Below are 25,486 nucleotides of genomic sequence, written 5' to 3'. Positions count from 1 at the left end.
GCTTCAAAAACCTGCAAGAGTAGCTTTGCTCAAAGCACTGTCTGGATTAATGGGCAGGTGTTGGTCGTGCTGCATGCTGATGAGTGGAATTCAGTTCTAGTTTCAAATCCATAAAAACAGCGCAACAGACTGGACATAGAAGAATGGACAACACAGAGCGCTGACTCACACCTGAAACGTTTATTAGCCACCAGCCAGTATAAATACTGTCCTGGTGGCCAGAAAGAAAACAGGCACGCTTGACTTGCGTGAGATTCAAAACGATGTAACATTAGGCACGTGTCAAACGGCAAGTGTCATACTTGGAAAAAGCTCTGGCAGCATAACAGCAGGCACAGATTAATATTCACAATCTAAATGACAATTTTCTTTATCTGACGAAGCTCGTTTTGTGTAACTGCCTTCTTGGGCTTTGTCAGCACTGTGACTTCCAAGAACACAAAATTCGACCTTTAAAATGTGTGCCGCTCACAAGCGGTTTAGGGTTACTAAATACACACGAGAAGCTGCAACACCAAGCATGAAATGCAACCAAGCCACCCCCACTCTGGATTCGGGTTTGATCGGGAGTGCGGCCACTAAGTGACACTGGCGATTATGGTACATCTATAGATTCTGTGGGGACGGTTTCGCAAGGCCCTTTCATGCAAAGGAAAGTTATCAGGTGATACAGGGCAGTGGTTGTACAATCAGGAACTTGACTAGAAAATAGGGATACTTCTGCACAAATCGAGAGGCTTGGCAGGTATGGCTCAGCCACCAGTGTCACAATATGTAATAAACAGCGTTAGGCATCGTCAGGAGGGGCGTGCCTCTTCTAGCCTCTCCTCAGAGGCATATTGCATGTTATGGCCAAACAGAACACCACTGCTGTATGCCAGTCACAGGTCATGTCATCTGGTGCATCACACTGGGACAAGGGTTTTAGTGGAGGAGGCAGTGCTATTTACCTGACCTGAAAGAGCAGGGATGGTGATAAATTCCAGCACTATCATGGCCTAAGGGGAGGGCACCTGGATCCTGTTCATATCCTGGACATCCAACACTGGTAGAACAGTGGATGGCCACACCTAGCTGCCGTCGCCACGAAAGCCTAAGGGAAACTGCTCAGAAATAGCGGGTGAGATGAGATCAATGAACAGGGCACATTATGTGGTAGCGTCCACGTGTCAGCCGTAGGGCCATAACAAGGAAATGCAAAGAGAAGGAACAAAGTTCAACAGATTGGCCAGCCACACAACAGTGCTGCTCATGTTCACTAAACTTGAGCATGCTGCAACAAATCAATGGAAACAGTGTATGAATATCACCGTCCCCAGGCTTTTGGTAAAGAAGCAAACACAGAGTGCAGTGGCTAGAAGGCGAACTGAATTTAGGGAATTATAAAAATGAGTCTGCGCCGGATCATGCAACTAAACTGCCTGTGCATACTGTTCACTGTTTGTAATTACAAAGAAGCTTCTGTGCTTGTTCAAAGTTTAAGAGCAAGCGATCTGACCTGTGTCGTTATCATCCCTTCCACAAGTCAGTTCACACTTTTTTTTTTACTGCAAGAACAGTGCTTTAGTACACTTTCCCCCTCCCCAGAGATTTGATCCCTGTTCGAAAAGCCTCCGCATCCAGAAGCACCAACTGTCCCATGTCTAGCGGGCCGGCTGCGCACGTAACCACTGCTACCCTCAATGCTATTCCCCCAGAAGTGCCATCCACCCGCCTAATTCTATACTACAGAAGGTTCATCCTCCACTAACTGCCCCTCAGGCCTCCACCTACTAAAAGACTATGCAGCAGCAGAGTGACTGCAAATTTAAAGACTGAAAAGCTAACTGTTCAAAAAGAAGCACCATCCTCCAAGCAGCTCCTAGACGGGGCTGCCTTTCTATCCACTAACATCGTTTTCCGCCAGTCTTGAACCTGTAGAAAAAACCTGCCGCATGTCTGAAGCTCCAGCTTAGAGCAAGAGCATCAGAGTACTACAAGAAGGTGAATCCAGCTGCTCCATCCTGCAACTTTTTTTTTTCTCCTCAAGATGTTACTGTACCAAGGAGCTTCACTACCTCCAGTCTTGGAATGACTTGCAAACATTGACTCATTTGAGGCGCTATACATTATAGCCAGGTACAACTGAAGAATAAAGCAACAGATGCCCCTGAAAGGAGACCCTTCAGCCAATGGTGTTAAAAGACTTGTGTGCATGCCACAGTTAACCCGGTTAAACTTCGATTAATCCCGTTTCAGGCGACATATCCTGCACTGTCATGCTTGCAAGTCTGAGTGGACCCCTGTGCAGCCATTTTAATGGGCAAAAGCTGCTTTTGTCCTTAAATTGTGTCCAAGCATAGTGAAAATGCCCCTACCTGCGCCTTGTAAAGAAAATGAAACAGTAAGATGATAAAATCCCTAGGACATCATGAAAATAGAAATATGTGGTGGCTACGAGAGGAAAAACCGAAGCCAAGACGAAGCAAAAAGGAATCAAAACCATGCAAAGCATTAAAACGCTTCGAAATGAGTATGAAAAGTTCGCACTTCAATGACAGCAGAGATGACGTCAATTAAGTCTGCACAGCAGTGAAGTTCTCGTAAACAGCTGATAAAGAGTCCTAATGTTAACCTGCACAGTCCAATGAATGAAGCTTTTCACTTGATAGCCGATGCCAAGCAAAGCAAGAAAGCCCCGACCAGAGACAGGCAATACCACATTTGGTTGGTCTAGATTGGTTTATAGGCTTTAATGTCCCAAAGCGATGAGAAACACCAGTGGAGGGCTTTGAAAATTTCGATAGTCAACCTGACAGGCTATACACGATTTTACAAAGGATTGAAGGAACCTGCCATAATGGGGCACATCGCTGCCCTCGCAGCACAGGAAAAAGCTGAGTGCCCCCTTTTACAGCCCAGTCAGACCTACTTCTCCGAGGGTCGTGAGATGATCTATAAAATACCACCGTGCTTAGCACTCCCAGAGTACCACCTGCCACCCAGACGGCCATAGACGTCCGACGGTCGACCGACGGACGTCCGTTTTCGGACCTTCGGACATCCGACGGAAGTCCGGTTATGTTCGATATACGTACAGCGGACGTCCGTCGGACTATCGTTCGTGGATCCGGATCGCGTTCCACGGACGTCCGACGGGCAGCCGAAGGCGGACATTCGGACGTTTCCCGGAACATGCTTGCAGGGCCCGCTATTGGTGTAAAAACTTGCAAATAACATTCGTGTAAAGCTCAGCAAGCATGTGCCATGGAAATTTCAGTCACATACTAGTGCGCAATGCCTTTGTCGTGAGAGTAAAGCAGACAATGGAATATGCAACAGGTTCAAGTTTCCTGTTGTCTGCTTTACTTTCACACACAAAGCACTGAACAGTAGTGTGCAATTAAAACTTCCATCAAAGAGGCACATATGCTAGCTGAGCTTTACACAAATGCACCATTCCTGAAAACATGCTAAGTGCATAGGCATACCAGCATGCGAGGTTGTAAAGCATTTTTTTTTGGCTTTATTGCAAAAACTGCATGCATAAATAGTCTACACTAAAAAAATATCGATGTTAAGGAATGGCATGGTAAAATGCAGGCACTAAAAAAATATCGATGTTAAGGAATGGCATGGTAAAATGCAGGCCAACTGGAGTATTAAGAATCTACTTGAATAATTTTTTTTAATTATCCTTGGCCGTGACAGCTCTTCCCTTGGGGAGGTGGTGGAGGAAAAGGTATTTATTGAAACCTAATATTTCGGAATTAGTGAGGAGATGATCGAGTTCTCTGTGGGCGGCCTCCACAGGCCGGGATTCCAGGAGCAGTTACTATCCTGTGCATTTGCTCGATCAGCTGTTGCTGGTCTTTCAGGCCTAAGATGGAAAGAGCAGGCTGGGCTCCTCCTGCAATAGAAGGGAAAATGAAATTCAAGTTATCTGTGCTGAACTTTGATTACACATCTCCAAGGGCAACTGCCAGTTTCTCTCAATTGCTATTTCCAGGTGGCACTGTACGCATGCATCTCCATTCAGAACTGTCACATACTATAAAGAAAGCTCATATAACTGCAGCAAAACCCATGCAGAATAACAAAAGATACAAACGTAGTTTGACCAGAACCTGGCATTCAGTATTTTAATGTTTTTATGTCGTCTTTTTGAACATGCCACTCTGACCAAACATGGCAAGTTATGCTTGCTGCTATGCGCCCTCAGCAATGCCCAAGACATGGAGTGCACATGCAGAGAAACTAAGCATAAAGGATGCTGTATATGAACATAAAGCACAGCCAGAGCATTGCAGTATTACACAGGTACGCATTGGCGGCAGAAACCTGCATTTTGGGCGGTTTAACGGGCAGATTTCTAAAGTCATTGTTCCTGCTCTGAAAAGAAGTGATAAATAATAACATCATTTAAAATTGTTACCTTTTTGTTCTGTAAACTGCACATTTCGCTGGTTTCCATGTACCCTCTACCGAAGACATTCCCTGGGCGTGTCGGGGGTATATCGACATCAACATCTAGGCTACAAGCGTCTAGAAAGCGTCTCCTTAGAGCAGCTGCGACGAAGCAACTTATCTGATAACATGCAAGCTGCTGCAGCAGAATAAAGATACACATTTGACATGTGGCTAAAGCCCAATGTGGAAGCATAGCCCGCCGCAGTGATTGCGCAGTGTTCATGCTTCTACAAGAGTAAAAGTAAAGTTATTTGTTTACCCACAGCGCTATATGTGACATTACAATATCAAGGCTTATAGTTACACAAAACACAAAAAGCTGACAACCACAAGCTCTTGATGTATTACCGGCAGCATGCAGCATGGATGTTAGTTACTGAAATATGGTTGCATAATTCTGGCAACCAGCTGTGCATGTATGTCATGGATTTCTCAACTACGCACAGCAAATTACAAAAAAAATAATGATATTTATAAATGCAGCCAGCTGCTCACAAGAAACACTGTAGCTTTTTTATGGGGAAGGTAGTGGGCGCCAAAGAAACTGCCCCTGTAAAGGCGCCTAATTTGCCCCAATGTAATATCGGGGACAAGTGTGTGGACTACACAAACTGCAATCAAAGCACATAACTTTCACATCGACCAGGAAACTCGGACCATACTTGTCGATGTGAAAGTTGAACGTTAGTTCTTTCATGTGTGCAAGAGAAATAAGGTCACAATTCGTTTACATCACGATTCTAGTCCAAAATCTAGACATACTGTCCAGAGACTTTCGCCCCCGCAGTATAAGCCACCACTTGGGTAAGAGATTAGTAAAAGAAGTGTATAAAAGACATTAGTGCTGTTCGACAGCCATAGCTATAAAAATGGTATTGACATTAGAGTACTGCCTTAAGGCGGGGCCTAGGGCATTACAAAAGCAAGAGTTAGTGTCCGCTGGCCCTCATTTGAACGAACAAAAAGAGGGGGGGGAGAGAAATCTACCTCAACTACATGTTTTGAGTGACACCAAGCCGTAGTTAGTATTAAAGATATCACACAGTTTTGTGGAAAATTTGGGAGCGCTTTGCTGCTTTCTTACAGGATTGGACAAAAGAGCTCACCATCTTCAGAAAGGCACGTTATATAGAAATGAAAATAGTGAATTTACTGCATCTGGCCACAACAACTTGCACACGGAGAGGAAGATGAACTGAAAATTTTATACATGAATGTACGTATTTACAACAGGTGAAACAATGACCATGATCTATGCCGAAGAGGAAATAGATCAAAATCTAGCTCAGAACGAGTTCTCCAGGTCGCGGGGCCGTTTCATTAACTTCGGGACTCCGCCCATATTTCTCATCCCCAATGACAACGAACTCACACATGACTGGCTAACAAACATTTTGGCACGTCTTTCCACTTTCATAAGTTCTTCACCCTCTCCCTAATACAAGCAATGCAAAAGGGACAACAAATTCGTTTCACAGCAAACAGAAATCAGAGAATGGACCTCGAAATGATTGGCTCACTAGGTCCCATGCCAAACTCTCTCCCCTAGGAAAAAAAAAAGAAAAAAAAAATTAGAACCCATCAAAACGGTGTCCCACGTGCGCAACCATTGCCCAAAGCTTGCATCCTTGGCGGCTCCTTTTACAGGGCAATTATTGCAATTATTGGCGTCCGAGTCAGCACCATTGCGGACCACATCAGAAGAGCCAACCCACATCCTCCCGCTCCGCATCATACCGTCACTGTTACACACTTGCCCTTTTTTAACGCCGCCATCTCCCACCATTGTTGACATCCAGGGTTGGAATCCTCAACGAGACCCCACTCAGCGCGCCTGCACTGAATAATTGTCACTTTTATGGGCTCCCCAACAAGGAAGAGGGCCTTACACCCTTCAACCTGACAGCGTTTTTTCTTTGAACGATAAGCAGTTCTTCCAAAAGAGGCGCTCGTTTCAAAGCTGTGCTGCCTCCGGGTGATGGGTCCAGTCAGCGTACTAAGGACCCCTTGGTACTCTTAGTACTAAGGACCCCTTAGTTGTATACTGTTCGTAAAGCTCCTTAAATAAAAATGAGCCCCCTACATGACACAGCAACGAGAACAAACTGCCTGTCCCCGCGTCTTCGAGTGCGACAGCAAAGTTCTCGGAAGAGGGGACTTCTTTCCCTCTCTGCCTATGTTTCCGTTAAGCACTGTAGCTGCTGTAGCTGCCTCTCTGTGCGCGTCTCTCCGCCTCCTGTCCGAGGGCAAGTGGGAGACGGCCGCAGCTGGGCATTGAACAGGTGACCCAAAAAGAGCAGACTAATAATGGTGCCTAGCATACCCACCGATCCCTTACAGAAATCATTAAAGAAATGAAAGCAACACATCAGATAATGCTACAATGTTTCTAAGTGCAAAGTCGACAACTCCAAGTCATATAAATATATGTACATCTCCGCACATTAACTAGACAGAAACAGTGCAGAGTAAACTAATAATTCAGTGTCTAGCAACACTATTAAAAGGGGATAAAGGCCACGGGGGGCTGCGATTATTAGTATCGTTTTGCCTTTAAAATACAATAACATACTTTTTGCAAGCTTAAAATCAAAGATTCACACCTGTCCGACCCACAGCAATGGAACACACATCTGACTCAAGTCTGCAGAGAAAGAGCAAGCTAGACTATTGCAGACGCACCCTTGGTTATTTTTCTGGCATTTCTGAGGGTGAAGAATCTGACTTGTCAGTAGCATGTATATGAATAAGAATCCTATGACAGTAAATGCATCAGATTTTCTGGAGTGGCTTTTCTTTGCTGACCACATATGAGGTGAGCTATAATTTATCCAACTTGGCCTAGGTTTATTCTATGAATAACAAAGCTATAGCAGGTACACAGTCGTTCACTCAGGCTGAACATGTGAGTGCGTGGCATGCACTTTTTGAGATGCCACTGCATCCATCGCAGCTGCACACCGTAGCGAAGAGGCAGACAGCGTGAAGTACCAGCCTCTAGTCCCTCTACCACCACTAGGGTCCCAAACTAGGGACCCCTTGTTTTTGTCAGGACAGGCCCCCTCAGGGTCAGCTAGTGAGTAACCTCCTGTATTTTTTATCTGATGGCAATGTTTTCCACCACCACCCACAATACGCAGCTGCGCATCATAGCAGATGTGAAGCAACAGCTCCTGGTCCTTCTATGCATAAGCCACTTTGCCTTGATGCATGCCTGCGCACCATATTAAAGAGGCAGACGACATGACGCAGCAGCTCATGGTACCTTTACACATGAGCCCCCCCACTGTACTTCGATACGCACCATAGCAAATATACAGACTACGTCACACAGCAGCTCCTGGTCCCTCTATGCATAAGCCATTTTGCCTCAATACGCACCTGCGTACCTGAGCGAAGAGGCAGACGTGAAGCTGCAGCTCCTGGGCCCTCCATGCACAAGCCACTTAGCATCAATGCACAGCTGTGCACTGTAGTAAAGAGGCGAAGGACGTTAAGCAGCAGCTCCTGGTCCCTCTACACATCAGACATTTTGCCTCGATGCGCATCTGCACACCGTAACAAACAGCCAGATGTGACAAAGAAGCTCCTGGTTTCTCTACACATAAACCACTTTGCCTCAATGTACGTCTGCACACCGGAGCAAAGAGGCAGATGACGTTGAAGCTGGAGCGGCTGGTCCCTCTATGCACCAGCCACTTAGCCTTGATGCATGGCTGTGACGGATGCATTGCTATTTTGCAAACTGCATGCCACACATTCCCATTCAAGCTAAGAGTGGACGACTGTGTAAACGTAAAATACTGGTTATTTACTTCAATGGACAATGACAAAAAGTAACATGGTGGACAATGTAAAAAGAATTTGCTGCATAAAGTTTGTTGAAACCAGTTCTACATCCTACATGTAAACAAGCTAAAACCTTAATGTCGAAGGGATGTCCTGTGTGTTTAAAATCATCACGCTCAAACAACTTCAACACTGACAAGCATGATTCAATATTAATAATATAGATAATAATACAATACTCACTTTTAGCCATACCAAAGAAATGAGAATACAAAGGGATGTTGCTGTTTTTCCCCCGTGGATGACAGTTTTCCATGTTCAAAGTGCTGCTTCCTGTTGGCCTACGAAATCGGCTACAGCAAATGCCATCTGAAAAATTTTTGGAAGCCTCATGCTAGTGTTCAATGAGAAAAGCATTGCCATACAGAAGCAGAACACCAATACTTTTACAACACACTAAAAGCACCAACTGCGGTGCTGTTTTTAGGATGACTAGGTACAGGTTTTTGCTGTACGAAGCCAATTGTTAGCCTTCAATAAGGAAAGCATTTCCATACAGAAACCGAACAGAAAAACTTTTACAACACATTAAAAGCATCAATTGCACAAATGCTTGTAAGATGACCAGGTACAGGTTTCTGCTATAGCCCACATCATGTTACCAGCGGTTATCAGAAGCCTTGTATGTGAGCATGATGCCCTAGATTCAATTTATGGCTATCACTGTATTAACAAGCATGGGTTTAAAGCGACTTTAATATGATAATCTAAGAACATGGTAAGAGCTTTCAGTGCGAGACATAAGCTCGGTATCATGCATTATAAGGTGCTGCATGGCTCTAGTGTAGCTTTGGCATTATCTCGCTGTCAATAATGCAGTGAAGTTCTGAGGAGCCTTTGAATATCTGTAAGGACAAAGCAACTACAATTTTGTTTTCATCGCACTTTTGCACAACTCGTTTTCTTTTTTTTTTTTTTGAGCCCGCGGCTTGCATGGCCTCCCAGTATGCATGTTTTGCATAAAAGAAGGCGTTGCAGGCACCAGAGCTTACAGCCCAACTGTATCGCGGCGGCGGTATGTCAAATTCGTGCCAGAACAGCGCAGAACAACGGGTCAAGAAAGACAAGTGCTGGCTTTTTTTTTCTCTCATCTCCTTGTCCGGTTGTTCTGCGCGGTTCGGTCCCACATGCATAACCAACATGCGCAAGGTGCTGTCCTGGTTTGTCAAAGCTGAAGGAGAGTACTAAACCTTTAGTTATTTAGTAGCTACAGCCGTTCCTTCTAGAAACTGTAGTTGCCGTAAAGCTCGAGAGAGAAAGATCAGCGGCTGTCCATTAAAAAAGAAAAAAAAAAAAAAAAGAAAAAACTCGCGACGTTTTCACAAGTGCAGGCAAGTCGCACGATAGGCTCGAGGAGTGCTAAAGTTTTCTCGTATAGTTTTTACAACTCAGCACGTTGCGCACGGTTAACAAATTAACTCCTTTAAAGCTCGGGCAGGCACTCCTTTATCAGAGACAGAGAAGTTGCGCGGCTTACTGGCGCAGCGTCCAGTAATGCCGAGAAAGATGGCCCTCAGACTTGAGGCTGCCCTTTAGTTAGTCGGCGCGGATATAGTGCACTAGAATACTTCAGTCTCGCCTAAAACACTCGACTGTTCGGCTGCTGTACAGAGCTGTTTCCTTACCCAAAAGCTCACCACTATCGGTGCATCGAAAAGTTCCACTAAAGAAACAAAATTTCGGTGAAATACTTACTTTGGAATCGGCGGGTGAACAAAGTGTGCCAGCCGCACCAAGCCACAGCAAAAACAATGCTAGCAGTGCATTACAGCCGTAGGTATTTGTAACTGCGCAGAAAATGCAGAACACGGAAACGTGAAGCCATCTTTCATGACTAAACTTCAACTTGTCAGGTGGATTGGATTGGCTCATTTCAGATTTTTAAGAGGATAGGTTCGGTTTCGTTCTTTTTGAGCTTGCTGCTTGCTGCGTCTATTCAGCCACTGATTAAAATTTCACCGAAGCATCATGATAGAAAAATATTTAATGGTAATTTAACTTTTAATCAAAATTTTTTGATGGAAGAATTCAATGATGAAACATGCGGAAAATAAAAAAAAATGCTTAATGGAAACGCTTTCTATCGCATCGATTCGCTCTGGCATCATATAATGCAGACTTGACGGCATTACTGATTTATACGCAGTTCAGACGAGCACGACGACTACAAACTATATCATAGCTGTGTAAAAGCAAATCCAGTGGCGGACGTACGGCGCATGGTACGGCGGCTGTCCGCTGGGCGAACGGATTCGACCATCCGCTTTCGTACGTACGCCGGAATTCCGGCGGACGTCCGAAATCGGCCGCCGAGTTGCGGCCGAGTTCGGTTGTTCGTCGGACGTCAGAAGCCGTCTGGGAACTGTCACCTCGATCTGCCCGTGATGCGAGCGAGCTATTCCTAGCATTTACGCTGTCTTAGGTCCTGCATCGACCTCCGAAGATCTAGCGCCGGCACAACACACACACACCTCGCCGTGCAGAACATTCGGCAGTCCGAAGTATGTATGTGAAATGACATTATGCTCGTTCCTCACATGCAGACCGAGGAAACAGGATGTTTCTAGCTAAATTCTTCGTTTAAATTCTACCTCAGAGCCGTGGCAGAAGACATGCCGAATCTACTAGAGGCCTGCGCTGCTACTGCGGCGAGCTGCACATCGACTCGTCGAGGGGAAGACCTACTGCACCGCACCGCAAGAGTGCACAACCGGAAAGCCGGAAGCGCGAATGATCCGAATTCCCTGTGAACAGCAATGTTCTCTGGTATTTAGGGGAAGACTAGACTAAAGTGCTTAGCCTGCATCTTTTTCTTGTCGTTGAATTTTGCGTACATGTAGTTTAAACCCCCGCATGCTCGAGGTTAGCGTGACCCGACTGAACGGCCGCGCAGCTTTGAAACGATCGGGATCGATATGCATGCGTCGCCGGACTTAGGTACGGGGTAGAAAATGTGCGCTGCACATTTCGTTGCAGAAGCTGACTCTTGGAATTTTTCAGAGTGTGCCATGCAAGTGATCGTTGCTACAACCACGCATCCATGTTCCAACGGCTGGCCTACCCCGAGGCGCATAAATGTTCAACTGTGGACGTATCAATGATCGAAGAGAGGACAGATTTTCACAATATTGGGCGCGAAATCGATAGCTACCAGTGCTCAGTGTTAGAGAAATTCTGCCTTGATCATGCGCAATTTAGTGTTTCAGGTGTGGTCAGTTTGAACAGTTCGCCTGTCAAGTTAGCGGCGTCATCGATGGACCGGCGGAGCGATTTTTCACGCTACACCGCTGTCTTGCTAGAAAGCCTACCTAGGCGGCGTTTGACATTCAGCTGCTTTTTGTGGGCCCCGTAATTGAAAGCAACGCCTTCAGAAACACGTTAAATGTACAAAAATGTATTCTCTTCAACAGTTTCACTCCAGGCTGTCAAAGCAGGCGGACGTTGATAAAACATTTGAGCACTCCAGTCTTTAGAAATCTGTAGAATCGCTTTCAGTTTGTAAAATTATTGCAATAGGTCACTTTCTGATCGATGGGACATAGACCCTCATGACAGCGCTGTCACGTGAATAAGGACCACACCAGACCGAAAGCTTGTCTCATATAACATAGCTAACCTTACAGCATTGTGTTGATTTTTATGGTGCATAAGCGACTAATGCTGCCATGCACCAAGAACAAGGTTTAATGTATTTATTTTGTGTGTAATGACTAAAATGTTCTTTAGGATGTAGCTTGTTTAGGAACATTTTAGGAAACCAAAAATGCAGGAAATTTGCACGTCTCTCCTGGAATCATGCTGGGATGGAAAGGGATCTGTTGCAAAATTGTACAAAACGTTCTCGACTCTGGCGCACGTGTAAGATATGGTTTATTGTTAGTTCATCCCCACACTCCTTGCATATTGGTTTGTCCTCTTTCATAAGTATGAAGCTGTGTGTGAGGTGTGGGTATGTGTTTTGTGAAGATGACCTAATGGCCTCCATGTTGTGTTTTTGATTACTGCATGATTTCCATTCCTTAATGGCAGGTTTGACAAGTATAGTTTGTAGTTTATTTCAATGTTTCAAAAATCCTGCCATTTCACTCTCACTTTTCTTTGTACAAGCTTGTTGTTATCTTCATGCAGCATATTCACCCTCTGTAATTTAGCATTGCGTCAAGGTAACCTGGTTATTTCTTTTCATCACCTTTCAAGACAGCTGTCCCGATTTCATAAAGTGTAGGGTTTCTGATTTCAGGAACGCCTTGGAAGTCATAGAAATAAATGAGATCCACAATCATGAGCTATCTAGGGTATGCATATACATGTCCATCGCTCAGTGGAATGGTGTCAGTATGCTGTTAGAACAGGCTTTGTGGTAACAGCAACCATTGTCTGAGGTGGTCCTTTAATGGGCATTTAAATGCTATGTAACTACAGGTACTGATAGAACTCTTGATCATGTTATGTGATGATGCGATCCTTGCATGCATATAGGTATACATTTCAGAATCTGCAGTGCGCCACTTGACCATTTGCCACCAGTTTGTGTGAAAATGTATTTTTCATGCATGTTAACCAGTATTTAACAGATGACCCCTGTGCACAAGCCAAAAGTGCCACGAGCCAAATGTCACGAGGCCGCACGACATGGCAGGAGCTGTTAAGTCAAGCTTACAAAGTTATATTTGAAATATGTTCTGGGACGTTTCAGCTCCAATTAAGAAAGGTTGAGGCTTACAGAGGTCCATGCCAGGTTGTCTATCACCTAACAGGGCAGCCTACGACCGTATGCTAATGAGTATATCTGAGATAACAGAGACATGAATTAAGGAATTAGTAATTATGTTTGTAGCAAAGGGCATGTAAATTAACGGGAATCCACAGTGGGATCTGCAGACAAGAACCATTAACGCTGGCACACCATACCCCTACAGGTGGAGATTAGGAGTCTCCCTAATTTTTTTTTCTGCTCAAAGCTTGTCATTTCCCTTGTTCTTCCAGATGAGGAAGATGTGAAAATGATAGCATCGAAAATTCCCGAGACCATCGTTAACAAGGATGCTGATCCCAACAGCGTAAAAAGGAACTTCAGAAAAGATGGGTGACTAGTAATGCTGGCAACAGTTGAAGCTAAGTGGAAAGGCATGAAATTGAAATGCAACATATGTAGAGATATGTTGCGAGACGACCAGTCTGTGGTGTGCGACATCTGGCTCCGTTAGTTTCATCAAGTGATTGGCCAAAGCAGATGGGGCTTGTGGTTTTGTGATAAGTGCAGTGTAGTAGCATAGATGCAACCTTGCCCATTAATAATTGGAGTGGAGTAAGTGCATTGTTTTGTTTTTGTAAGATGTTCATGGTTTCCATGCAAACATGAGAAATTTTTTCCTAGAGAATGTTTGCTGAAATGTGAATATAATGTGCAATAAAACGTGTTTTCTTGCTATTTACTTTTCCTTGTATACATTAGTTCTGTGAAGAAAACCACCGGCTAGAAGGAAATGTAATGGCATGCATTTTGATACTTCGCCCCGTTGTGCTGGCTCAGTAGTTAAGAGTGCTTGGCTGCTGAACCGAAAGATGCAGATTTGGTTCCAGCCACAGCAGGGGCATTTCAATAGAGGCGAAACAATAGGCCGTCATGCACCGTGCGGTGTCAGTGCATGTAAAAGAACCCCAGGTGGTCGAAATTATACCGGAGCCCTCAACTATTGTGTTCCTCATAGCCATAGTTATTTTGGGATGCTAAACCAGATATATATCACATCATACTCTGAGTAAGACGCTATTCATGGTCAGTTAATCATACACTAAATGATCAATTTTTTTCTGCATGGTACAGCAGCTGTTGTGCAATTTTACTTGAGCCTTCATGAAGAATATCACACTGGCTCCACATGGCCTTCTGTTGACCCTTGATATGCGTCACAATCACACACCCGAGTATGTATTTGTCTAAGGGCACCTATGCATGCAAGGAGGGGACTGTTACTTTCCATTTGTCAGAAGTGAAATGCACGATCCACATCATTTCTGTAATTTAACTGCCTGCTATTTGAACTGTCCAGCATTGATGCAAGTTTCAAGGAACTGCAATTAGCAAATTAATCCAAGCAGGAAACCATGCCAAGAACTGCTTCGGTTTCATCCTTAACAACTGTTTGAGAACTAAAATTAGCCAAATGTTGCAAAACATAGATGAGAGGTTGCAAAATCTAAAAAACAATGCAGCCTACCTGTGGCATGTAGGGTTTCACATCCTAAAGTGACATATGTAGCTATGAAAAATACTGTAGTGGAGAGCTCCAGACTAATTTGACTGCCTGGGCTTTGTACTTTGCGTTGACATATTGCAGGAAACAGAAGCATTTGCATTTCACCTGCACCAAAGTGTGACTGCCATCACTGGCATTAAACATCACCACCTTGGGGCAAGTAGCCGAACGTGCCACTAAGATGTCGCAGCGTCTACGTACATGCTATACACGTCAACCTTTCTAGCATTAAAGCTGTCACATGCATGGCAGATATTCATGTTCAGCTTTGGACTGACAAGTTTAAAAGTGTACTATTTGTGTTTGTCTAGCATGAAAAACAAAGGAAACTAAAGAAAAACGAAAAAAAAGAACATATGTTGAAAAAGCACTAGTCATTAACACATAAAGCATATTCGTTCCTTTATTAATGATAAAGTGGCCTTCAACAATAGTACAAAGCCTGAACATTTAGGAAGGTGCTGTGCCAGGCAGCTATTTTACAGAAACCTGAACCATTTCACCTGTAATAATGCGCATCCCGGCGGTGTGGGCTAGGCACTTATTTTTCGGTCCACTCCAACATGCAAAAACTGCATCATGTGCATTCCCGTTTTCCGAGTTTTGAGCACTGTAGTGCAGGCTAACAAATTGTCGATGACTTATTTTCGTCTGATTGTTGCACAGTGCGTGTAAATAAATTACCACTGCACCTAATAAACACTGACATGCACGTTCAACATCGCCGATCATAAACGAACACACTGATGTCCGTCCGGACATCGGCGCACTTATCACAGCACTCTTCGTAGTCTCACACAGCACTCTAGTAGGACGTAATCCGTACATCACAGCATCTCACGGTAAGCACAAACCACACCTCCAACAAACACGAATGACGCGATGCTTGGGCTAGAGACACGCCGGCGGCACTCAGCTTTTTCAGCGCCGCTTGTATATGTACTACGTAGAACTTGCAGCACCAAACGTCAATGCGAGCAGAAAGCGATGCGTTACGTGACGCATCTCATCACAGATGGAAGTGACGAAACTTTGAAGAATCAAAACTACATAACTACATAACGACCGTCGTAGACGTTAATCCACATGATAACGAGGACCAAATGAGCAGGCGTGCGGGCCGCGGGCTGGCCGTCAACACCGCGATTACATGCGCTTGTGCTCTGGTCGTGCTTGCCACCCTGCCGCGGTCCAACTCACGTAAACCTATCATCATGCCATAACGTAGTATATCACCCATTCTAGGCACTATTCTTTGTAATTTCACATTTGACGCATGCAGTATGTAGTACATACTTCTTGCACCTCGCACGTACACCTCATACCAACTTCGATTTGGCTACATATGGCTACCATGTTGTTGCTACCAACGTTACTGGTTGCTACAACCACATCTGGGGATCTCGGATCCGTCCGGCTTTCCCGACGGATCCCAAGGCCCATGTCGGAGAAAAATGCGCTGGGTCCGTCGGAAGAACCCTACCGATCGGGTCCGTCCGCCGTACCTCTGAAAAATATTTCCCGGATCCGTCCGTCGTATCCCGAAGAAAAACGCACCGGGTCCGTCGGACGTACCTTTAAGACCATCGATCGGGTCCGTCCGACGTACCTTTAGCCACAGCCATTTTTCATAGCTACATATGTCACTTTAGGATGTGAAACCCTACATGCCACAGGTAGGCTGCATTGTTTTTTAGATTTTGTAACCTCTCATCTATGTTTTGCAACATTTGGCTAATTTTAATTCTCAAACAGTTGTTAAAGATGAAACCGAAGCAGTTCTTGGCATGGTTTCCTGCTTGGATTAATTTGCTAATTGCAGTTCTTTGAAACTTGCATCAATGCTGGACAGTTCAAATAGCAGGCAGTTGAATTACAGAAGTGATGTGGATCGTGCATTTCAGTTCTGACAAATGGAAAGTAACGGTCCCTTCCTTGCATGCATAGGTGCCTTTAGACAAATACATACTCGGGTGTGTGATTGTGACGCATATCAAGGGTCGACAGAAGGCCATGTGGAGCCAGTGTGATATTCTTCATGAAGGCTAAAGTAAAATTGTACAACAGCTGCTGTACCATGCAGAAAAAACTTGGTTATTTAGTGTGTGATTAACTGACCATAAATAGCATCTTACTCAGAGTATGATGCGATATATAATATCTGGTTTAGCATCCCAAAATAATTACGGCTATGAGGAACACAATAGTTCAGGGCTCCGGTATAATTTCGACCACCTGGGGTTCTTTTACACGCACTGACACCGCACGATGCATGGCGGCCTATTGTTTTGCCTGTATTGAAATGCCCCTGCTTTGGCTGGAATCAAATCTGCATCTATGGGTTCAGAAGCCAAGCATTCTAACTACTGAGCCAGCACAACGGGGCCAAGTATCAAAATGCATGCCATTACATTTCCTTCTAGCCTGTGGTTTCCTTCACAGAACTAACGTATACAAGGAAAAGTAAATAACAAGAAAACACTAGTTTTATTGCACATTATATTCACATTTCAGCAAACATTCTCTAGGAAGAAATTTCTCGTAATGTTTGCATGGAAACCATGAACATTTTACAAAAACAAAACAATGCACTTACTCCACTCCAATTATTAAAGGGCAAGGTTGCGTCTATATGCTACTACACTGCACTTATCACAAAACCACAAGCCCCATCTGCTTTGGCCAATCACTTGATGAAACTAACGGAGACAGATGTCGCACACCACAGACTGGTCGTCTCGCAGCATATCTCTGCATATGTTGCATTTCAATTTCATGCCATTCCACTTAGCTTCAACTGTTGCCAGCATTACTAGTCACCCATCTTTTCTGAAATTCCTTTTCACGCTGTTGCGATCAGCATCCTTGTTAACGATGGTCTCTGGCATTTTCGATGCTATCATTTTCACATCTTCCTCACCTGGAAGAACGAAGAAAATGACAAGCTTTGAGCAGACAAAAAATTAGGGAGACTCCTAATCTCCACTTGTAAGGGTATGGTGCGCCAGCATTAATGGCTCTTGTCTGCAGATCCCACTGTGGATTCCTGTTGATTTACATGCCCTTTTCTACAAACTTAATTACTAATCCCTTAATTCATGTTTCTGTTATCTCAGATATACTCATTAGCATACGGTCGTAGGCTCCCCTGTTATGTGATAGACAACCTGGCATAGACCTCTGTAAGCCTCACGTTAACCAAACTGTACTACCATGCCTCCATGGCCTAGGAGTAACCTCTTAATCGGAGCTGAGACGTCCCAGAACATATTTCAAATATAACTTTGTAAGCTTGACTTAACAGCTCCTGCCATGTCGTGTGGCCTCGTGACATTTGGCTTGTGGCACTTTTGGCTTGTGCACAGGGTTCATCTGTTAAATACTGGTTAACATGCATGAAAAATACATTTTCACACAAACTGGTGGCAAATGATCAAGTGGTGCACTGCAGATTCTGAAGTGTATACCTATATGCATGCAAGGATCGCATCATCACATAACATGATCAAGAGTTCTGTCAGTACCTGTAGTTACATAGCATTTCAATGCCCATTAAAGAACCACCTCAGACAATGGTTGTTGCTTCCACAAGACCTGTTCTAACAGCGTACTGACACCATTCCACTGAGCGATGGACATGTATATGCATACCCTAGATAGCTCATGATTGTGGATCTCATTTATTACTAAGACTTCCAAGGAGTTCCTGTCGTCAGAAACGCTACACTTTATGAAATCGGGACAGCTGTCTTGAAAGGTGATGAAAAGAAACAACCAGGTTACCTTGACACAGTGCTAAATTACAGATGGTGAATACCAAGAAGCTTGTACAAAGAAAAGTGAGAGTGAAATGACAGGATTTCTGAAACATTGAAATAAACTACAAACTATACTTGTCAAACCTGTTATCGAGGAATGGAAATCATGCAGTAATCAAAAACACAACATGGAGGACATTTTAGGTCATCTTCACCAAACACATACCCACACCTCACACACAGCTTCATACTTATGAAAGAGGACAAACCAATATGCAAGGAGTGTGGAGATGAACTAGCAATAAACCATATCTTACACGTGCGCCAGAGTCGGGAAAATAAGAGGAAAACATTTTGTACAATTTTGCAACAGATCCTTTTCCATCCCAGCATGATCCTAGGAGAGACGTGCAAATTTCCTGCATTTTTGGTTTCTTAAATTGTTCCTAAACAAGCTACATCCTAAAGAACATTTTAGTAATTACACACAAAATAAATACATTAAACTTTATTCTTGGTGCATGGCAGCATTAGTCGCTTATGCACCATAAAAATCAACAATGTTATATAAGACAAGCTTTCGGTCTGGTGTGATCCTTATTCACGTGACAGCGCTGTCATGAGGGTCTTTGTCCCAGCGATCGGAAAGTGACCTCTTTAATTTTGAAAACTGAAGGCGGTTCTACAGATCTCTAAAGACCGGAGTGCTCAACTGTTTTATCAACGTCCGCCTGCTTTGACAGCCTGGAGTGAAACTGTTAAAGAGAATACATTTTTGAACATTTAACGCGTTTCTGAAGGCGTTGCTTTCAATTACGGGACCCACAAAAAGCAGCTGAATGTCAAACGCCGCCGAGGTAGGCTTTCTAGCAAGACAGCGGTGTAGCGTGGAAAATCGCTCCGCTGGTCCATCGCTGGCGCCGCTGACTTGAAAGGCGAACTGTTCAAATATAGCTACTGACCACACCTGAAACACTGAATTGTACATGATCAAGGCAGAATTTCTCTAACACTGAGCACTGGTAGCTATCGATTTCGCGCCCAATATTGTGAAAAATCTGTCCTCTCTTCGATCATTGATACATCCACGGTTGAACATTTATGCGCCTCGGGGTAGGCCAGCCGTGGGAACATGGATGCGTTGTTGCAGCAACGATCAACTTGCGTGGCACACCCTACAAAATTCCAAGAGTCAGCTTCTGCAACGAAATGTGCAGAGCACATTTTCTACCGCGAACCTAAGTCCGGCGACGCATGCATATCTCCCGCTCGTTTCCAAGATACGCGGCCATGCAGTCAGGTCACGCTAACCTCGACCATGCGAGGGTTTAAACTACATGTACGCAAAATTCAACGACGCGAAAAAGATGCAGGCTAAGCACTTTAGTCTAGTCTTCCCATAAATACCAAAGAACATTGCTGTTCATAGGGAATTCGGATCATTCGCGCTTCCGGCTTTCCGGTTGTACACTCTTGTGGTGCGGTGCAGTAGGTCTTCGCCTTGACGAGTCGATGTGCAGCTCGACGCAGTAGCAGCGCAGACCTCTAGTAGATTCGGCATGTCTTCTGCCACGGCCCTGAGGTACAATTTAAACGAAGAATTTAGCTAGAAACATCATGTTTCCTCGGTCTGCATGTGAGGAACGAGCATAATGCCATTTAATTCACATACATACTTTGGACTGCCGAATGTTCTGCACGGCGGGGTGTGTGTGTTGTGCCGGCGCTAGATCTTCGGAGGTCGATGCAGGACCTAAGACAACGCAAATGCTAGGAATAGCTCGCTCGCATTACGGGCAGATCGAAGTGATATTTTAGTGCAAAGCGAAAGCTGCTCGTTAATGTGCGTATCTCGATGCCAGCTGGTAGAGCTGGTGCAGTACGTAGCATCGCCTGCAGCTATGTGCTTGACAGCGATGCTTGCCGTACACAATCCTGAGTGAAGACCGTGATCTATGTTAGAACGGATGTACTCTTTCGTAGCATCTCTTCGAGAGTCGCGGCTAGCTGATATCATAGAGGATAAGATTCATTCACGCGTAGCAAGCGGAATGTGGCCGCGTTCGACGTGCATATAGCCATGAGCCTGTATATAGACGTCCGCCGTATCTTTACGAGAATCGAATGGGTAGGTCGGACGTACCTTTAGACACTTTGTTTTATTTAAGCAACGGCCCATCTGACCTTTTCCTCTTTAGAGCCATCCTATTTCGACAGAATGCAGCAGATTGGCTTTATTATGTAGCGGTCGTTTATCGGTCCAGAATCAATAACAGGCACAGCCGGCGAAGGTGACGGGCAATACCTCGACTTGTCGTCTGTCGCGATGTCTTCCTTATTCGTCCCCATCATCCACCTCGCAAAACGTCTGCCGTGCCACGTAAACTCGTTCGTTATTAATGTTCATTCTTCCTACACCAGCACCATCACCATGTCTATCTCGATTGCTTAACCAGCCCCCTAACACCTAACCCCATCTGTCCTCCTTTGAGGACCTTCCCGTCCAAGTAAGTTGCCATTGTTCCACAGCCATAACATGCTCTCCGAGTTTTCATATTCGCGAAGGAACGCTCTTAGGATATAGGCATTCTACTATACTACTGCAACTGCTCCAACTGCTATAATGATAATGATGATGACGACTACGACGCTGTTACATATATGACGTGGTTTGCGCTTTTAGCTTCGGCATGCAGGGTACCCTGTCGAAATTAACTGCAGTTTTTCTATATTTTTCCTAAAAGGGGGAGCTAGAATAAAATCTAAATGTGAGAAGATGCTATATATTGTCATCAGAAAAGGCGCGAAATCCCGTTTCTTCAGGAAGTTGATTTAAAAGGCAATATCGAAAAAAAGAGTTCGAACGCTGCTTGGCGACATTGAAAAAACAAGAAAGAATAACAAAATAGAGGGTACACTTAAGCTCCGGCTCCGCCTTTTAGGATATGATGCGATAGCGTTATTCACTCGTGTGCACGTGCTCTTGATAGTCCTTGTTTGTATACATACTGCGTGCGACTCGCCTAATGACTAGTTCCTTATGTTGTGCCTCGTGTTGTCGCGTGATCTCTGACTTAATTGGGTAGTTTATGACTGTGGGCTAATATGGCTTTTTTTTTTCTTCACATAATTGCGTAGCCTAGGACTGTAGCCTAACACTGCTGGTATTCGATTCAGTAGCATACAGTCGTATAGGCAACCCAGTGATGGGAAAAAACACCCGCTATAGGTATATATAAAGCCCTTATTAACCGTATACGGAGGTACTTGCGCAACCTATATGAGTAGCGTGTCTTGCTCTTCGCCCAAGGGTCCTGAAAGGTTCAGTTGCCATCTTATCCACTCACCTCAAAGGAGAGGGACCGAGTTGGCTGCACCTGCCATGCCTTGCGGTCTCGTAAAGTCACACAACCCAGTGACCAATTCGGCCTTGTCACCTGCCAACTAGCGCCTGTCACAGCCGTGCCCGTGGTTTCTTGCTCACAACGCCGAAAACGCCGGATGTTCTGCCGAAAGGGGCGTTCAACCCTATCGCGTTAAAAAAAAATTACTGGCAGACATTCACTTAAGCTCTGCCTCTAAAGATATGATGTGACAACGTTAATGGCTTCTATTACCGGGGTCCGCTGCTGATCCTAGTTCATGGAAGCACAGGTTTCTTCTGGCCTAACCGCTGATGTTTTAACTTGTATCTCTGCTTTGTTATCTCGCACACACCCATTAGCATGCAGTCGTAAGATACCGCATTATACGAAAGACCACCTGACATAAAGACTTGCTTGGCCAAGCCTTGCCTGCCTGCGTTGCCTTAGGTCAACGTGTCGGGATCCAAAGGTCCTGGAAAGTTGCATTCCTATTTCATGCAGCAAATGCATCGCCAACAGGGGCTACAGTACGGCGTTGCATTTGACTGATGTCCTGCGACACTCAACTAGCGGCCGCTTCTTTGATGACCCAAGATAAAAATGATAAATGGGCGAGATGTGCATCACTAACTGTGCATACCACTTGGCGATCATCTGACATAGCGGTGGCTTATGGGACGGCTGAGAGCCCAAATTGTACCGGTGCAGAAATTGTATTTTGACCGGGGCCTATACCACGGGTCTGTACTCAACTGGCTGCCTGCGGCAGTCTACTAGGAGCCGTCTCATTGGTGTTGCTGATGTGATAAGGCATAGAAGAAGCAAGTGCGTCACAAGTATGACTTACAAGAGGGCGCTGCGCACGATTATAGGCCCGGCTATTTGATGATGAAGATATGGTATAAGACGCAACAAGTGCACACAATGTGATGCGTGCATAGGTCGGCGGACTCACTCGGGCTCACTCAGGCTCACACTCAGATCAGGATCTGAGTTATGAGTAAGTCCGGACTCACATTCAGATCATGATTTGAGTCGAGTCCGGACTCGCATTCAGATCATGATCTTAGTCGTGAGTCCGGACTCACACTCAAATTATGATCTGAGTTTGAGTGAATCCGGCCTCAGATTCAGATCAGTAGTACTTTCGTGCGGGCGCACGAGTTGGTTAGACAAATCTGAAGACCTCTTGAGGTAACAGCGCGGAAGATTAGAAGACGACACAACGAGCGCTGACGACACAGCGCTCGTGTCGTCTTCTAATCTTGTGCTCCCGTCCACGTTCCGCGCTGTTACCTCAAGATGCATAACCAACGTGCCAAGCTGCTATTGAAGACCTCTGCCGCTGCATAGCTACACACAAACACAACACACACACAAGAGAATGAGGCAAGACGTTCACAGATATGATGCGCTCACTACCAACTGGCTGTTATTTGTGATACGAAGAAGAAGAAAGCATCACAAAAACACGCAAGGGTACAAAAAGGAGAATAATACAGATGATTCAGAAAAAATGCGAAGAAATATTTTGAAGAAAATAAAACGAAAATAATGGTAAATTGCGTCTATCTTCTTGTCATATTGTTTGAACGAGGCAGTATCGCTTCCTTCCAGTTGAGCGCCAGTGCGTGGCAAAGCCGTGTGTACTAGAGATACCAAAAAATTCCCAGGTACAGAGCAATAGCCAGAGCCTCTAGTGGTGTTTATTTTGTTGTTATACTTTGGAGTACTTTCACGAACGCACACATGTCAATTTCGAAGATATAATAGAAAACGTGTACTTACTCTTGAACACATTTAACCCTGATTTTATTGTTCGACAAATCTCCAAGTTCCCATCCTCTGTCGTCATATCCGCTGCCAAAAACGGCCGCTGTGCATTGACACCGTCAGTGTCATGAACTCTTTTTTGAGAGCAAATTAAGGTAATAAATACCGCAATATACGCGGTAAGACCACCGCCAATAGAGTCAGTATAACTAAATTTACGCACAGAACAATCTGCTTAAACAGCATTTCTGGGCTCCTTTAAGCAGCTTTGTCACGTTGAATATGCACCCCAGTAGTGACTGAGGTTCGCAGCTGGGTTATCGCTTCTGCTTGACTAGGTCAACCCTGAGGGCGATACTGAAGTTTCGTGCTGTTGGCAGCGGAATGAACATGGCTAATGACACTGAATAAAAAGGATTATATGCCTATAAAAGACAGTTAATTCATTGTCCGTTGTAAACCACGCTTTGAAGCAGCAAACCTTTTCGAGGGAATATCAGTGGCTGAGACAAGTTTAACTGAAACTCTTCTGCGTCGAGGAATTATTTAAATAAGAGAGGATATGTGGATTCGGCCAGGTACGCGTGAAGCCCTGGGAGTGCCAAAGCGTTTTCCTCGCTCAGAGCTCTAGGCAGGTACCATAACCCTTATACTAGCCCTATTGCCTGGCCGAGAAGGTAAAGTCAGACTGCCATTAAAATGGACATAATAATTATTCATTTATTTGCATACAGTTTGCCGATGAGACAATCTTTGATATTAATAACTATGTAGAGCAGGTATTCGCCTTATGAGTCCCTGCTGGTTGCACTTGAAGCAGGCACGACTGCCTCCACCTCCCTCAGAGTGGCCTCCATTACCGCCACCATAACTGGAGCCTCCGCTGCCGCAGCTGGAGCTGCCTCCATCAAAGCTGGGAGTGGATGGTTCCTCATTTCAGCCAGTCTTACCCGTCCAAAGAAGCGGGTGCTGCGGCAGGGCTGCCCCATTGTTGTAGTCGCCCGAACCATTGTTGTTCCAGCCAGAATATATGGCACTTCAGCGGCTGGTGCCCCAACCTGAGTCTGCAGGTACACTTTCTTGGCCTGCGGGCAAGCAGAAGAGTATGCGGGCGTAGCACTCTTCCATTCATTGCTGGCCTCTTCACCAGGCTGCCTGGAAGATGCCGGTGCAACTGCCGCGTTCATTCCACGACCTCGGCCCACGTCGAAACCGCCAACAGTGAACCCAGTCACGTCTGCCATTTCAAGCCCCCTTCGGAAGGGGTCCTTCCCACAGTGAACCCAGTCACGTCTGCCATTTCAAGCCCCCTTCGAATGGGGTCCCTCTTACAGTGAACCCAATCACGTCTGCCATTTCAAGCCCCTTTCGGAAGGGGTCCTTCCTACAGTGAACCCAGTCACGTCTGCCATTTCAAGCCCCCTTCGGAAGGGGTCCCTCCCATAGTGAACACAGTCACGTCTGCCATTTCAAGCCCCTTTCGGAAGGGGTCCCTCCCACAGTGAACCCAGTCACGTCTGCCATTTCAAGCCCCCTTCGGAAGGGGTCCCTCCCACAGTAAACCCAGTCACGTCTGCCATTTCAAGCCCCCTTCGGAAGGGGTCCCTCCCACAGTGAACCCAGTCACGTCTGCCATTTCAAGCCCCTTTCGGAAGGGGTCCTTCCTACAGTGAACCTAGTCACGTCTGCCATTTCAAGCCCCCTTCGGAAGGGGTCCCTCCCATAGTGAACACAGTCACGTCTGCCATTTCAAGCCCCTTTCGGAAGGGGTCCCTCCCACAGTGAACCCAGTCACGTCTGCCATTTCAAGCCCCCTTCGGAAGGGGTCCCTCCCACAGTGAACCCACTCACGTCTGCCATTTCAAGCCCCTTTCGGAAGGGGTCCCTCCCACAGTGAACCCAGTCACGTCTGCCATTTCAAGCCCCTTTCGGAAGGGGTCCCTCCCACAGTGAACCCAGTCACGTCTGCCATTTCAAGCCCCCTTCGGAAGGGGTCCCTCCCACAGTGAACCCAGTCACGTCTGCCATTTCA

General features: G+C 45.3%; 1 long non-coding RNA gene across 2 annotated transcripts; it reads right to left on the bottom strand.

Annotated features, from left to right (window-relative positions):
* Nucleotides 1–3,399: 3,399 nt before the first annotated feature.
* Nucleotides 3,400–10,204, bottom strand: LOC146188266 (uncharacterized). Of its 2 annotated transcripts, none has more exons than XR_014707504.1 (3): nt 9,994–10,200; nt 8,482–8,607; nt 3,400–3,889 (listed from the first exon to the last, which is right to left on the bottom strand). It is a non-coding gene; the product is annotated as an uncharacterized LOC146188266 (long non-coding RNA). The 2 variants fall into 2 exon arrangements; XR_014707505.1 differs by lacking the exon at nt 3,400–3,889 and adding an exon at nt 4,310–7,919 and having other exon boundaries at nt 9,994–10,204.
* Nucleotides 10,205–25,486: the final 15,282 nt, after the last annotated feature.

The sequence above is a fragment of the Amblyomma maculatum genome, chromosome 5 (genome assembly GCF_055883805.1).
Source record: "Amblyomma maculatum isolate TAMU_Amacu chromosome 5, ASM5588380v1, whole genome shotgun sequence".
NCBI lineage: Eukaryota > Metazoa > Arthropoda > Arachnida > Ixodida > Ixodidae > Amblyomma > Amblyomma maculatum.
The sequence above is the reverse complement of the archived record's forward strand: the minus strand, read 5'-3'. Positions and strand labels throughout refer to the sequence as shown.